The sequence below is a fragment of the Artibeus jamaicensis genome, unplaced genomic scaffold, assembly GCF_021234435.1.
Source record: "Artibeus jamaicensis isolate MK-2021 breed Jamaican fruit bat unplaced genomic scaffold, CSHL_Jam_final scaffold_537, whole genome shotgun sequence".
Classification (NCBI taxonomy): domain Eukaryota; kingdom Metazoa; phylum Chordata; class Mammalia; order Chiroptera; family Phyllostomidae; genus Artibeus; species Artibeus jamaicensis.
Window position 1 is genome coordinate 21,537,189 of NW_026522047.1, and position 15,894 is coordinate 21,553,082.

General features: G+C 35.4%; 1 protein-coding gene across 12 annotated transcripts in view; it reads right to left on the reverse strand.

The window, feature by feature from the left end:
* Positions 1 to 15,894, reverse strand: part of FBXW7 (F-box and WD repeat domain containing 7) — a 170,219-nt gene that overhangs the window by 109,464 nt on the left and 44,861 nt on the right. Inside the window, exon 1 of one of the 12 annotated variants that reach the window (XM_053658207.1) lies at positions 9 to 29. The exons of the other annotated variants lie outside the window; for them this stretch is intronic. The gene's annotated coding sequence lies outside the window, so the exon portion shown is untranslated. Of the gene's footprint in view, positions 1 to 8; positions 30 to 15,894 lie in introns of those variants that run through there. 12 annotated transcript variants of the gene reach the window in all.

Sequence of the window (15,894 nt, forward strand, 5' to 3'; positions counted from 1 at the left end):
ATACTTACTTAAATCCGCAAGAGAATCAGTGTATACCCACAATATATGCGTATCCTTACAGCTCCATTTCGGAACCTATAGTTAGGTTCTAGTTTTGTTTTTGCTTTTCTCCATAGAAAACTAAAAACAGAAATGTGGTAGTCAGTGATTCTGACTCTTGTACATACAGTGATATAACTGTATCACTGATATATAACTGTTATATATCACTGATATATAACCTTGGGCAAGTCCCTTAATCTTACGGTCTCAAATTTTATTAGTAAAAGAAGTAATATTTGAGTATCTGCTATGTGCCAATCACTATGCTGTTTTATATAAATTATCTCTTATTCTTCAAAATAATCCTACCACATAAAAAGTATTATCCTCACATAACCGAAACTCACTCACCTAAATCTGATTCGATCACAAGTCTGCCTAACTCTAAAACCCCTTTCTTTCACGTCGTGGCAATGGTAATGCCTAAATTAATACCTAAACTATTTGAATTACTGAGTAATTCCAACAAAAGATGCCATGGTCCACACGGCCTGTTTTAAAGCAGAGAGCTATACAAGCATAAGAGACCAGTAGAACCCTACTGGTACACCCATTTCATCACACTACTCCCCTCTCTACATGGCAGAGATGTTTGACACAAACAGCACAGGAAAAAAAAATGCAAACACAATGTATACATATCCTGCTCAGTGCATAAAGTATTAATGACAAAACAATGAGACAACAGTCTAATTTTCTACAGACGCCTTCCTGTAATGGGGATTAGTTCATTCATTCATCACCAAGGGATGAGGTCAGTATAATGTGAAAGTCACACCGGTCCACTAAGACTTTTCTCCATCCTACTAGTGCTTTACAGCCATCAGGAAACAAGCTTACAGAGAGAGAGCCTTGGTAGTAGTACATGGCGACCTTAAGAAAAAAACCCTGAAAATCCTGTAGGAGGACAAGCAGTGCTTGGTGAGCAGCTCTGAACTACCAGGATTTCCACATTGTTCAACTCTCTGGTCAAGCTGTGAATACAAATAAAGAAGCCATGAAACTATTTTCTCCATGTTCATTTTTTAAAGGGATTAGAGGTAGGGAGGACTGATAAAGAAGGCTATACCCTGGATCAAAATTTCTAATTCTGACAATTTATCCTAAGTGGAATTGAATGAACCTACCTCTTGAAGGAGGCATAAATAAATCCTAGAACTCAGAATTAGCTGACATTGGGTACAAATGTTTACTTGTATTAATATTTTTATTATAATTATTACTAGTCTTTATATGGCTTCTCCCTACTTTTAAAGTCTGATTTTGCAGAACTTTAGGTTCATTCCGGAGATCCGTATATTGCTTTGTACCAGAACTGCCTGTATTATGGTGTTGAAGGAAACCCAGCATCACCACTTGCTTTTAGTTAGACCTCCCCTGGCTTCTTCAGTATTTGCTATTATGGGACAAAACTAACCTGAACTAAGAGGTTAAACTTGATTGCTGCTAAACGCTTAAGAACTACTTTGCCAAACCAAAACTATACCTATTTCTGTTTTTGCTTTAAGAAATATTAATAAAAAACAGTTGGATAAAATACCTGAAATAAATGAATAAAAATTAGATCACATTTAAAAATAGGGATTGTAATAGCAGAAGTAAAACACATGACCTCAAAGTACTCCCAAAATGATGCCAAATTAAATCTAAATTCTAGCACATACTATGTATTGTAAAAACCAATATTCCAGTTAGTTTCTCTAATGTTATACCAAAGCCACAAGGAGGAGGATGCTCATTAAAATGATAAAGGCCTTTTCCTTAGGACACATCTTTTTGGTTTACAGCGTAGCACACTTGAACTGATTCTCTTTCCCCTTCCATTTTATCCTCACCTGAGGACATTTTCCCTTGCTTTTAGAGAGGAAGGGACGGAGAGAAACGTCAACCCAAGAGAAAACTATTGACTGACTGCCTCCTGTACTTGCCCAGACTGGGAATCAAAGCCGTAACCTAGGCATGTGCCATGACTGGGAATCAAACCCTCAACCTTTTGGTTATAGGGTAACTCTCCAACCCATTGAGCCACAGGGCTGAAATTGTTTTCTTTATGAAAATGTCAAATTATTAAAAAGAAAGCAATCTCTACCTACCTTGGCCACAAAGAATACATTTCTTTACTAAGCTGAGGAACTATAAACGATTGACTCCAATATTTAAATTTGTGTCTGCAATAGGTGTCTAAGAAGACATATCTAACATTTTAAAAATGTCAAACCCTGATCAATATTTAATTTTGGTAATCTAAGTTATTAAAAATTAAAAGTTATTAAATCTGCCTGAAATGTTGTTTTATATTAAAGAATTTTTTAAACACTGATTTTAGAGAGAGAAGAAGGGGGAGAATGGAGAAAGGGGAGAGAGAAGGGAGAGGGAGATAGAGGCAGGGAGAGAGAGGGAGGAGGGGAGGGGAGGGGAGGGGAGGGGAGGGGAGGGGAGGGGAGGGGAGGGAGGGGAGGGGAGGGGAGGGGAGGGGAGGGGAGGGGAGGGGAGGGGAGGGGAGGGGAGGGGAGGGGAGGGGAGGGGAGGGGAGGGGAGGGGAGGGGAGGGGAGGGGAGGGGAGGGGAGGGGAGGGGAGGGGAGGGGAGGGGAGGGGAGGGGAGGGGAGGGGAGGCAGAGTGAGAGAAACACTGATATGAGAAATATCAATCAGTTGCTCCAGTACACACCTGACTGGGGATTGAACCCCAGAATCTAGGAATGTGCCCTGACCAGGGATGGAATCCGCCAACCTTTCTGAGGGGAGGGGTGAACAGAACAATGCTCCAACTGAGATACCCAGCCAGGGATACATTAGGGAATTTTTAAAGCATTTTTTATGATGCCCTGAAACAGATGGGTCCTGAAGTATCAATTCACTAAAGTCAGAAATACCAGCAGAGTACACCTACCATTTCAAAAACGGGAGGAAAGGCTATAGGAGGAACTGGCAGGACAAGGAAGAAAATGGTATCTTGAACAGAACAGGGATACCAACCTGGTAAACAAATGTAATATGAGCGACCTCCAAAACCTCAAATCATATCCTATCTGCTTTGTATCAAGTATCATTTGGACCTTGACAGCTCATAAGACCTCCTATTCTTTTTTCCAATGAATGCACATTACTGTAACATTCTGAATCAAATTCTGGCTCAGGGATTATCAAAAGGTTAGTAACAGCTCTGAAAGTGTTTTCCTTTCTTCATTGCCTAAGTTTAGATTATTTGTTTTCCAAAATTTTTACTATGGAACACGTCTCCTCTATGCAAAATTTTCAAAATGGAAATGGCAAATTCATCTTATTATAATAAAAATACTGATCAAGAACAATTTCTACTATAAGACAGAAAACACGTAGCAAAACTACACAGTCTGACATAAAAAATAAAATGTATATGGAACAACTCGAATTTATGCTTCCTAATAAGCACTTTACTTTCCTCACTGAGAGCACTGAAGCTTTCAGAACTGGGCTTTTGTCAATTTTTGACATCTCAATCTCAAAGGTTTTGTTTCTTTATTCCTCCTTCCTTCTCTCCTGTCTCTTAAGAAAAAAGGGATACCTATCATTTCCAAAATTAATACCACCAGACCTTTGCATTTTGTCTTTCCCTACACCTCCTCCAAAAACTTGCTCCATTAATCATCGCCCTCCTCCTGCATAAAGATTCAGTTTCTTCAACCTCACTCTTGTCTGTGAACATTCACAAGTATATGGCATTCATTCTTGAATGCAAAACAAAGCAAATGAGTGAAGCCTTATAAATAAAAAGGGAGTTGTCCCAATCCAACTATACAGATTTTAAAACCAGTAAAATTCAGTATTCTTTTCATTTCACTCTTTAATAAAGCTCTGGTCACAGAATGAAAATAAAGGAGGAAGAAAAAGTCTGTATCATAAAGTATGTCATAAGCAAAGGTTCTATGACAATGACTTTTAATCTTTATTTTTATTTTTTCAGCACCAAGGGCTTTTTGTTATGCCAAATTATTATTATTAATAATTAGTAATTAGTAATTATCACAGATAATATCCTAACAATTATCACAGATACATGCTAAGATATGAATTTTAAATGGTATTCTTCAAAGGATGAACTGCTATGAGTTTCTACAACCAGTTAACTCCAAAATTTAGGAATTAATTTCCTATATAGAAACAAAATATGTTACAAAACTTTGTTCTCATGCTTACTTTTTAAAAAAAAATTAAACCAATCAAATTCTTAAACATTAGCTTTGCAAAGTTAACACTGTGATTTTTATTTACTATTAATCACAGGGTTGAGAGCAACGAGTAACATTTTACCCCTAAATACTATAACCACAATCAGAATTCTGAGACTTTTCCTCCAAAGTTTGCAATGATAGAGGTGTATAATTTATACATATTGGTGGAAAAGTTTATAAAGAAATTTACAAATGTTTAAGCATGATAAAAAACAAAAAGGATACAACTGTAACTCATAACTTTCCATCACTGACACTCTTCTTATTCCAGCTTCAAAGAACTTCTTTCTCAATGACTTTCTTAATTATTTTTCAGCTTACACAAACTCTAAGCCATGTCAAATCCTACCCCTAGGCACTAAAAGACATCACTTACTATGTATTAATTTTACATATTAATTTTAACTGTAACATTAATCTGCTTTCATGGTATCTTAATCTAATGACAAAGCTTCATTACAGTAGACTTGGAAATTTTGAAGACTACAGACATGTAAAGAAGAAATATTTGAAGTTATCTAAAAGCTCATCTTCCACAGATAATCACTTAATAATAAATGTGCTGTACTTCCTTCCAGTCTCCCTCTCTACTGCGTGCAACAAATATGTAATTTCAAAACTACTATCATTTTAGGTTAATCTCCATGAATTGCTGCTATTCAACCACTCACTGACCTACAAAAATATAAATTTCATATGGTTCAACCTAATGCAAATGCACTATATTTGCATGCATGTATACGTACAATTTTACATTCTTCTTTTGAGACTTCATATTAAATCATGAGCATTTTCCTAGTCTTCAATATCTTTCCCAATGTGATGTTTTAAGGCTGGATGGTGGCTCAAACAAATGGATATTTAATAAACTTAATCATTTCCCTGATGTTTGAAACTAAATTATTTCCAGTTTTTCTCCATTACAAATGATGTTAGTATGAACATCTTGGTACCTAAATCTTTCCGTAAATCTGATTTATTTCCTTAGAATAACTTCCTAGAAGTAGGTGCATAAGGTTAAAGTTTATGAACATTTAAATACTACTTAAACAGCCCTGGCCGGTGTGGCTCAGTGGATTGAGCACAAGACTGAGAAACAAAGGGTCGCCAGTTCAATTCCCAGTCAGGGCACATGCCTGGGTTGCTGGACAGGTCCCTAGTGGGGGTGCTCAAAAGGCAACCACACACTGATGTTTCTCTCCCTCTCTTTCTCCCTCCCTTCCCTTCTGCCTAAAAGTAAATAAATACTATTTAAACATGACCTTAAAATGCCTTAAAATGTAAATAAAAGAATTTACATTACCAATTTACATTTTACCATTAATGTATGCTCAGCCTATCTCAAAACTGTTTGTTTTTAACAGTGAGAGATGGTTTTACAAATCATCATTGGTGTGTAAACCAATTCTGAGGGAAAAGGAGCTAACAGACAACATATAGAGAAAGGGAGACTAGGGGCACATCATCAATTTTAATGGTTTTCAAAATTTGGTGTGCCTAAGCATCACCTGAGAAGCTTGTTTAAAAAGGAAAATCCCTGGATCCCATTTCAGTGATTGTCAGTTGTCAATAGGCTCTGACACAGATCTGTGCTTTTAACTACCACCCTGGATGACACGGATGCAAGTGATCTCCAAACCCCACTTCAGGAAACAGGACCGCAAAAAGGGTACAAGCATTGACATGAGTAACTACTGCCACGATGAAAAGTGTATTCCAAATAGCTGAGTAAGAGGTGAATGCATCAGTTACTTCTTATTCAAGATACAAAAGTGATGTAATCATGTAAGTCTTCAGACCAAAAATTGGCTTCATCTCTGTAGTTACTGGATAATTAAAAGTGCAAATACTTTAAAAGTATATTAAAGTACAGTATTTTAGCATAATTTTTTAAATATGTATTTTTTCAGTACAAGTTTGAAAACTGATTCTATTTCTTAGCTATGTGATTTAAGGTGATATAACCTCTCTGAGCTTCAGTTCCCTCATCTCTAAAAATGGCAATAGGAATACCTATCTCATAAATGACATAATGTAGAATTCCTTAGTATAGCATCTGGTCCACATTAAGGGTTCTGTGAATATTTGTTACAATTTTTCTGACATGATCATCACTTTGCAAACACCTAATTCAAGCAACCCATAAACCTTTGCTTAGGCAACAAAGAGGACTGTACTCGGCTTATAACAGGCCATGAATGGAACAAGCACTACCAACAGAAAGCCTACCTTAAACATTTTTTTCTAAAAAAAAGTATGCTAAAAAAAATAAACTCTTTCACAGCATTATCTTTGTTAGAGAGTATAGGAAAAAATGACAGTACTGGAATTTAATCCCAAATTTGTTCTCTTAAGAACTAGGATAATTATCTAGAATAACTATTCTATTCAGAGAATACTGGATATCAAAAAGGTAATGCAGTGTGCTAAGCCAAAACATGCACCCTTCCCTCAAAAAAAAAAAAAAAAAAAAAGACATGAAAATTGAAAGGCAACACCATTTCAATACCACCTAAAAACTGATTTGTTAACAAATTTCATCTTTCCTCCTAATACCAACTTATATAGCTTCCAGGTTAACTACTGTAACACCTCACACCAGTAGAAGCAAACTCATTCTTTTGAATGTAAATTTTGGGGCTGTGTTTAAGGAACCTTAAAAATGTTCATACCTAAATTGATCAAGGTCATCAAGTAGGTCAGTGGCAGGGCCTGATTAAATCAAGTACAAGCAGACTTTCAAAAAAAGAACAGGCAGTCCCACTGGGGCTAGAACTTCACAAAGTACACTGCCTATGTATTTCAACTGAAATACTGTCTACAGGCAGAATAATCACAGCATCTTCTATCTTCATTTCCAATCTTTTTAAGAAAGTAGTCAACACTTCTGTTACTCATATCTTCTCTTCCTATTTTCTCAACTTTTTGCAAAAAAGCTTTAATGTACATCATTCTACTGAAACATGTATCAGTGATTAATTTATTGGTCATCTACCATTTATTTCAATATACATAAATTTAGACACATCCTTGACCAAATCTCAAATGATATTAACATACTTATATTAATATTATCAGTGTTCGCAGAGGGTTGGGGAAAGAATAAAACTTGTTTTTATTCTTGTTACCCATTGAATAATAAAAAATTTTTCTAAGTAGTATTTGAATTGTGTTACAGTTTTCCATAATCAATGTTTTAAGTATATGAATTCAGGATAAAGTACAAAATGATACTGGTAATACCTCTCTGAAGAAACACTAAGGCCTCAGACACTAAGGTCAAGTATTTAAGTATGTCTCAAAGAAAAGCTTTCTTTACACAGTGGTTTGAGTAGTATATATAATGGTAATTTTACACTCAATTTCTTCTATAGCAAATTATTAACATTTAATTAATATAAATGTTTTTAAATGTCTTTGGAAAAAACAATGTCTCTATCATGTTAAGATAAATTTGGCTGAAAAACATAAATTAGGGAAAGACTGTATTTTTATGTCAGAGTCTGTACAAAATACATGCTGGATTGTTAAAGAGGTAGAGGAGCTGGTAAGGAAGGGAAGGAAGGAAGGTAATTTTCTTTCCTAAATGCAAAGCACTCAGCGAAACTTAAATATAGACAAAGTTTTGAGCACTTGAGTTTGACTTTCATTTCTGCAACACTAGTTCTATTCTACTTTAAGTTTTAGTTCTATACTTCTATGTTTGTGATCAGCTACTTATTTAAAAGGCATAAAGATGAAAACAAGGATTATTAAAATATCACTGAAAATTCATAATCTTGGATTCTAAGGTTTTAATTTGCTAAATTATTAAATGTTACTTTAAAATAATTACTGTATGTTTTCATCAATAATCCTTAGAACTGGTCCAATTCAGATGATTCCCTAAATCTTGTTATAGCTATGAAACCATTAAGAAGGCAAAAGACCAAAAAAGGATATAAAACAACTCTTGCACAACTCACTAATACAAAAACTTACGATAATTCCATTATTATAATGACAGCTAGAGTTTGAAACTGATGAAGTCTGCAAATGTTAAAAAATACTGTTTCATTAAAAAACAGAGAACAGTTAAATAAATTCCTATGTTTCAGATATATTCCGTGATTAATACGAAGTGTGCCGATGCACATGCTGGTGCTGAGCTGATTTCACTACCTTCGAGGCTAGTAGTCCCAGTGGACTTTTCATGAACTGATGAATGAAATAATACACAATCTCTCATCTCGAGTTCATGGGGGCACTCAAAGTAACTAAAATTGCCAAGGCTACCCAAAACCTAAAGCACAAAAACAAAGAAGAAAAAGTATTCCAATTTTAAAAATAAGTGCTGCTGCTTTAAGTGGCCAGCAGTCTCACATCAACCCCAGGCTGCAATCACAACACCCATTAGAGTGCTCCACAGCTCAGAGCAAGCAAGCAAGTGGTTGTCAGTGCAGCTAGTAAATCACCTGATCCTATTACAAAATCAATTACTGCAGTGCATTTCCATTGCTACACAATCTGATGATGACAAAATGATATTGGATAGCTACTGCAAGGTCAAGAAAACTGCTAAGAACATCTTTAATTGGTCTTTTATTTTTAATCATTTGGTGCTAGTTATAATGCATCCATTTTAATTATATATTCTTATTTGAAATAAATCTACGTAGTTACCTTTGGTTGCCTGGGACATTCGATGGATAATCTCTGCAACTGGTCTGATGTATGGCTACAAGAGAACAGATCGGAGCAGCAGGTCGAACGGCTCAACCTCTTCATTAAGGAAGAAATAACGCTGCAGCCACAGCCACACATTGACTTGCTCATTAGATGAGAATTTACCTTAAAAAATCAGAGCTGATAATGCCCTGTATATACTCAAAATTGGCTGAATGCCTCATTCTGCAGCTCTCTGGCTGGAAGAAACACTGTTAAAAAAGAATAAAACAACAGCTTGCCTACAGAAGATACCAGCCACAAACTCATCACCAAGAAAAACTTGGTATTAAAAACAGAAGTCTCCCAGCTACTCTTTAGAAAGAAGGTAAGGTGCTTTAATATTTCTAACTGTTTTATATTAAAACCCAAGTACTTAATTAACAAAGGAGCAAACTCAAGATAATACACCCCAAATTATACTAACCACTCTTTCTGTCCTCCATCAGTTTAGATCTGTTTGCACACTCCTTCAGCTCAGCCTATCCAACCTGTTCCCTCTGTAAATGCACTTTCAACAACCAACAGGAATGAGCCCCACCCACCCCTGTCCCCATACACGCTGGTCCAGAACCACTCAATATCTGCAAAGGAACTGCCGCTGCATTGCTTTGAGAAACAACAGGGAGCAAATTACCGGACGGATTCTTTAACTTACCAATCAGAACTGCTGACCTTTTATGGCTCTCCGATTCAAGAAGCCTGCCAAACCCTCACAGTAAGAATAATCAACTGATTTTATTTGTATCCTATAGATTAATTTACAGAATCATTGTCAATCTTATTATTCAATCTAAAATACAGAAACATATGCATAAGTATTTTTTAACAAAATTTGGACAGTAACTATTTACAAAATCTTAGAGTATTGCTGGAAAGGGGTAGGGTGGTGGCTGATGTGCAAAGTAAAATATTCCTTCTGAATACTGTACTTAAACTTGAGAAATATGGAGCAATAAAATTCTAAGTGTTGGAAGAATTTAAATGCGAAGAAAGGGTATGTAGGTATAGACAAACATTGACAATAAGTGAAAAACCATCAAAAAGCCTGGTTGTTTTGATACTGAGTCTTCTCACACTTGGTTATCTGCATCTCATTAAAAAGATTCAAAAACCAGAAACCACCCTAAAAACATAAGCAATAGTATTAAATATGTCAGCCACACTCTAGTATCTTTTATACTGAAGCATCCTCTTTTGCCTATAAAGATATTTATTTGCAGCATGTGATTATAACCCACATTATTATTTCCAGAATAAGAGAATACAAATACTTGATAGTCTTCACAAATAATAATACTTCAAAAAGAACTTAATGAACATTCATAGAACAGTGATTAACACTTTTTTAACAGCACCCTTTTTGAGGAAGATAGTCTAAAAATTAATGTAATAAGAAATGCCTTGAATTAAAGTATATTTTAAAAGCTTCCTGTTTTCTGTGGCTCTGAAAGGTTATTTGTGTGAGCCTCAGGCTCAATTTCTTCCTTGGTTTAAAGCTGAAAGGAGCCAGGATTGCCTCTTCCTTCACCTTGCACTGCCCTTTTGATGTTCATGTTATACTTAAATCAATTTCCAGAGTATCTAAAAACAGGCATGCACTTCACGCTGAATTTTTTTTAAAAAAAACCTTTTGTAGATAAAGGCTATGAAAACAAATAAGCAAAATAATGCAGTAACCTTTTACTCGCCTGCTGGAGGTACTGTGTGCTGCAGAGAATTTAAATCCTCACCTGCAGATGCAACTCAGTCGGTACTGCCAAGAACTGTGCTTTTCCTACGTGCTGCTTCCTACACAGTTATTCATGGAAAGAGCACATTATGTGGAAAATGTGAAATACTATCAATTTCTTGTATGGTTTAACAAAAAGAACTTCTAAACTCTAGCTATAGTTCTGCTCTGCCATGTTTTCAGATGCATGTCAGACACGTTGGGGGGAAAGGTCTCAATGTTGCTGATGCCCTGCTCCTAGCAAACGTGAGACTGGGAAGCCAAGGGGAGAATGAAAAAACTAGCACAGCATCCTAGTACATGAACAACGTATTGTGCATTAAAACCTCATACAAGTTATATTACCAACAAATATATAACATGCCCGTAATAGCTGATATTTTATTAGCTTTATAATTAACAAAAGCCTGTAATAAATCATTGTGTCTAATATTCCAGGTAAGTATCAATGAAAATCCTCAACAAAGGCATTTTGCTATTAACAAAAGTTGTTTTACTAGCTACTCAGCATCAATGTTGTTTTTAAACAAAACCATAAAATAAAAGATTCAAGGTATAAATTCCTTGTGAAATAATTTGACATATGATGCTTCATCCCCTGTGGCCCCCCACCAATACCCTCCAGATCTTATATTAGCTATAACTAAAGCAAAATGTAAGCAATGAGGGAGGGCTATCTTCATTATTTATTATTTTTCCTTCCATGTCTGCTAATTTAATGTACTATTGATTCTTAGGTTGTAAGTAGATGGTGGCAGAAAACAAACCAACAAAGATAAAGCTTTAAAAACTATCATTTAAAAAGCATAATATTATTCATGAAAAATAGGTAATATTTATTTTTAATTGTCTACAGATATGTTTAAAAAGAGGTAACACTAATATTGCTCACTAATAACAATTAAGCAACATTATTATTTTTTAAATAAACTGAATTTTAAAGTTGTGCTTTCCCTCAACTACAAATAACTCTAAATATCAGGAACTTTTAAAAAACTTTAACAATCTATTTCTATTGAATTAACTCTACTTCTCTAATAAGTGACCATCTATCACACGATCGAGATGTGTGGCCTGCAAACATGGTGCTGTAGGTCAGGACACCCTCTCCCGGCCCCCAAATTTATATCCATCAGGAAGTACACACTAACTACAATAGCTTCCCTAAAGTAAAACGTATCGAATGGAAAATTACCCAATTGACCTGATTATATTTTTAAACTATTCTTTCATTTAAAACTGTGTATTGTCACAAATAGTATTCCAGTGAAAAAATAATTCCAGTTCTCAAAATACGGGTTTGGGGGCTCTCTGAGAGCATTACATGAAATCTACGAGATCAACATTATTTTCATAATACCAAGACATCACTGTGTTTTTCACTCAATCTGTAAGGAGTATACAGTGAGTTTTCCTCCAACTACCTATATCATGCAATATCACAACAAACTGAATGCATACACAGGTATCTTCCATTTAGCCAGACTTTAAATATCGTATATTTGCAGAGATGTAAAACAATGTCATCTTTCTCATTAACTTTTTTCACTTCAGGAAAATATAGCTATTTCCTAAAAAAATGTGTTGTGTTAATATGTGATTAGCTGTTACTTTTAAGTGAATTTAATAAATAAATACTTTTGGTTTACTTTCCAGTAGGGTAACGATTGAGAGATATAACCCAAATAAATCAGAGTTCTTTCGGGGTCTTCAATAATTTTTAAGAATGTAAATGGGTCCCAAGGCCAAAAAAACACTGAGACTCACTAGATATTTTTGCTCACGTTTTCTTCCATCAAGACTTACAGTTTTTGGTTATAAAAACAGCTCCGGTAATTTTTAAACAGTGATTCTAAAAACATTCACTTCAGAATATCAAATATAAAGTGTTTTTGAATTTTCACTGATGTCATTAATAGTCATCTTAATTTTTTACCATAATTATTATCAATTGTGTCTCAAAGTACTGTTGAAAATTAACATCTATTTTTGTAAAGCTTTAGATAACTGATAATTATGTCCATGCAGCAAGATATTAAAATCTAGCTAGTAAACACATATAGATTGAAAAAAATCAATTATTAGGTAAAGGAAAAATGAGGCACTATGTATTTTTAATATAAAAAACCATAACAACCATTTCTAAAATTCATCTTGCCTGTAAAAAAAAATCACTAGTTTAAAAATATTTTTTTAAGAAGAAAGACATAAACCTTAACTAAAATACAGTCAACAGGGGAATAAATAGATGATTAGGGCGGAAACACTTCTAAGACTATATGAAACATAATCAGAGCAGTTAACAGTATAATTACTTTACAGCAATTTCAATTGCTGAAAACATGTTCAATGTTTGATATTTTAAGGCTTTACAAATGAGAAAATTGGCTTCTTACCCCTTAAATTTTTCCATACTGGATCACATTTTCCTCTGTAAGTCCCACAGGTTTACTTTTCAAAAGTGTTCTCTTTGGTACTGTCCTTGGCCAAATCTAATGTCCTCGGTTTTCAGAATCTCTGGTCCCCACCCTGGCTGGGTAGCACAGTTGGTTAGAGCATCGTCCCATAGGCCAAGGTTTTGATTTGATCCCCAGTCAGGGCACATCCAAGAATCAACCAATGAATACATAAGTAAGTGGAGCAAAATCCTTGTTCCACTTACTTAAGAATCAAGGATTCATACTCATTCTCTCTCCCCCCACCCACTGATCAATGAATTTATAAAAAATTAAAGTTCCCATTTATTCATTTATTCAGTCATTCCACTATTTACTAAGTACCTACCACATCTTACAGATAATGAAGATGTAGCAATGCAAACAGACAAAAATCCCCTGCCTTCACTGAACCCACATTCCAGGTGGAAGACACAGCAGAACAAAACAAATATTTACTTTAGCAGATGGTGATCACTGATAAAAAGGAAAAAATCAAAAGAAATTATAAAATAGCAGGAAAAGTTTTATTCCCTTATTATAAATCTAAAGAATATTTTTATAGATTTAAGGATAATTTTTATTATTGTATTTGTGGCCTAGAAAGCCGAACTTGATTCTGACCTACAAAGTATGGTATACAGATTATGCAAATTTTGCTGACTATAAGAACTTATTTTAAAGGAAAAAAAGCAGGCAAGAAGTTGCAATGTTTAGCAAGACAGGTTTTCCATGAAGACAAAGTAAGACACTGTCAATATGATATTGTTTGGGAAGTGTTAAATAAAGGTCTCTCAGTCTGGAAAAAAAAACCAAAAACAAACAAACAAAAAAAGCCTGCGTCTCTGACTTTTCTTAAAAAGATTTTCTCTATTTATTTTTAGAGAGAGGGAAGCGAAGGAGAAAGAGAGGGAGAGGAACATCAACATGTGAGAGAAACACTGATCAGTGGCCTCTCACACACCCCCAACTGGGGACCAGGCCTGCAACCCAGGCATGTGCCCTGACTTGGAATTGAACCAGCAACCTTTTGGTTTTAAGGCCGGCACTCAATCCACTGAGCCACACCAGTCAGAGCTCTGATTTAAAGCTATGCTATATGCTAAAGTTTCCCTCACCATATACTATCCCTTTAGGTAGATTTCATGGCACATAATCCCACAGTGCTCAGGTTCTGAGGATACCGTGCTGGTCAACTGTGATGAGATGGGCCTGCGTGGTTAAGTGCTGGGATCCTACAGCTAGGTGCGGACCTTGGAAGATAGGGCATTGCCTGAGTGAGCCAATACAGGTGAGTGAGGCATTTACACAGCTGGGGGCGGCACGGATGTATTAGGACAAAGGGACTCCCAAAGGAGGAGGGCTAAAATGGGGGGACAAGCAATCCAAATTTCGTCAAATCTTTTAAGTCAAGGAAGACTAGTTTTACTTCTAGCTTTATTCATTTTTTCCCATTTGATATTTAATTTGGAGCAATCAATACAAATACACTAGGCTGGAAAAAATGTTGTGCTAGAATAGCATTTTAGCCTAATTTCTCTAACCACAGAAACATGAATCTGAACACGAATCTCACTTCAGCTAAATTTGTACTTCAGGGTATGTTTTCCCCTCAAAATGCCTGAACACAGAATCAGAGAGAAATGCTCTAAATATTGGCATTGCTGCGTAGGAACACTGCTACTTGGGCAGGTGCGGTAACTTCACTGACCACCCATTTTCTCACTGTGAAGCAGAGAGAAGCTGGATGAGGTTTCCAAGGAGAAATACGGTATCTGCAGAGCATGTGGCTGAGTGCTGGTGCATGGCATCATCTTTATTGGTACAGTTACCTCTCTGCTGGCACGTTCTAAAAATTATTTATGAAAATAAGCCTGTTGGTCAGATTTAACACAAATACATGAAATTTCATCTGCCTAGAACTTTAAATGTTGGCAGAGAAGCATCAGCAGCAAAACCATTTGGTTACTGGACAAAAAATAAACTTTTAAAATGAAAATTTTCAATTATATATAAAAGTAGAGAGAAGAGTGGAATGAACTCATATATATATATATATATATATATATATATATATATATATATATATATATATCTACTCACCATCTATACTCAACAATTATTCAAGACATTGCTGTGTCTTTTACTCTTTTGTTTTTGAGGTAGAATAAATCCCAGACATCGTGCCGCTCTCCCCCCTACCCATACATATGTATCTTTAAACAAGTTTGCCACTGCCCTACATACTCACAAAAAATCATTCTAGCGCCTCCGTCCAAGTAACACTTTCCCTGGTATTTACTAATACCAGTCAATATCTGAATTTCCAAAACTGCATCATAAATGTCTTTTCTAGGTAATCTGATCTAAACAATATCCAAATAAGACCTCTCCTCATACAAGGTTATGTTTCTCCCACCTCTTTTACTTCAGAGCAACACCCATCCTGTTTTTTGTACCACTGATTTGCAGAATTCCTGTTAGCTATCCTAGATTCTGAAACTGAATGCTTCTTCGCCGAAGCTCACTTTGTACCCCAATCTCTCAGTTTCTACAAATAACTTTTGATAATCACTGTAATAAAATTTCAACCTCAAAAGAAATACTGGAGAGATAGAGAGCCTCCAAAAACCTCCTTCTAACTCCAGAAAATAAAACAGCAATTTAAGCGTACTGGCAGAATGCGCTGAAATCAATTGGAAAACTTTAACATGGTGCAGTAGCTCTGAAAAGACAGAAGAGGGAACTATAATATTTAGGAATTACACA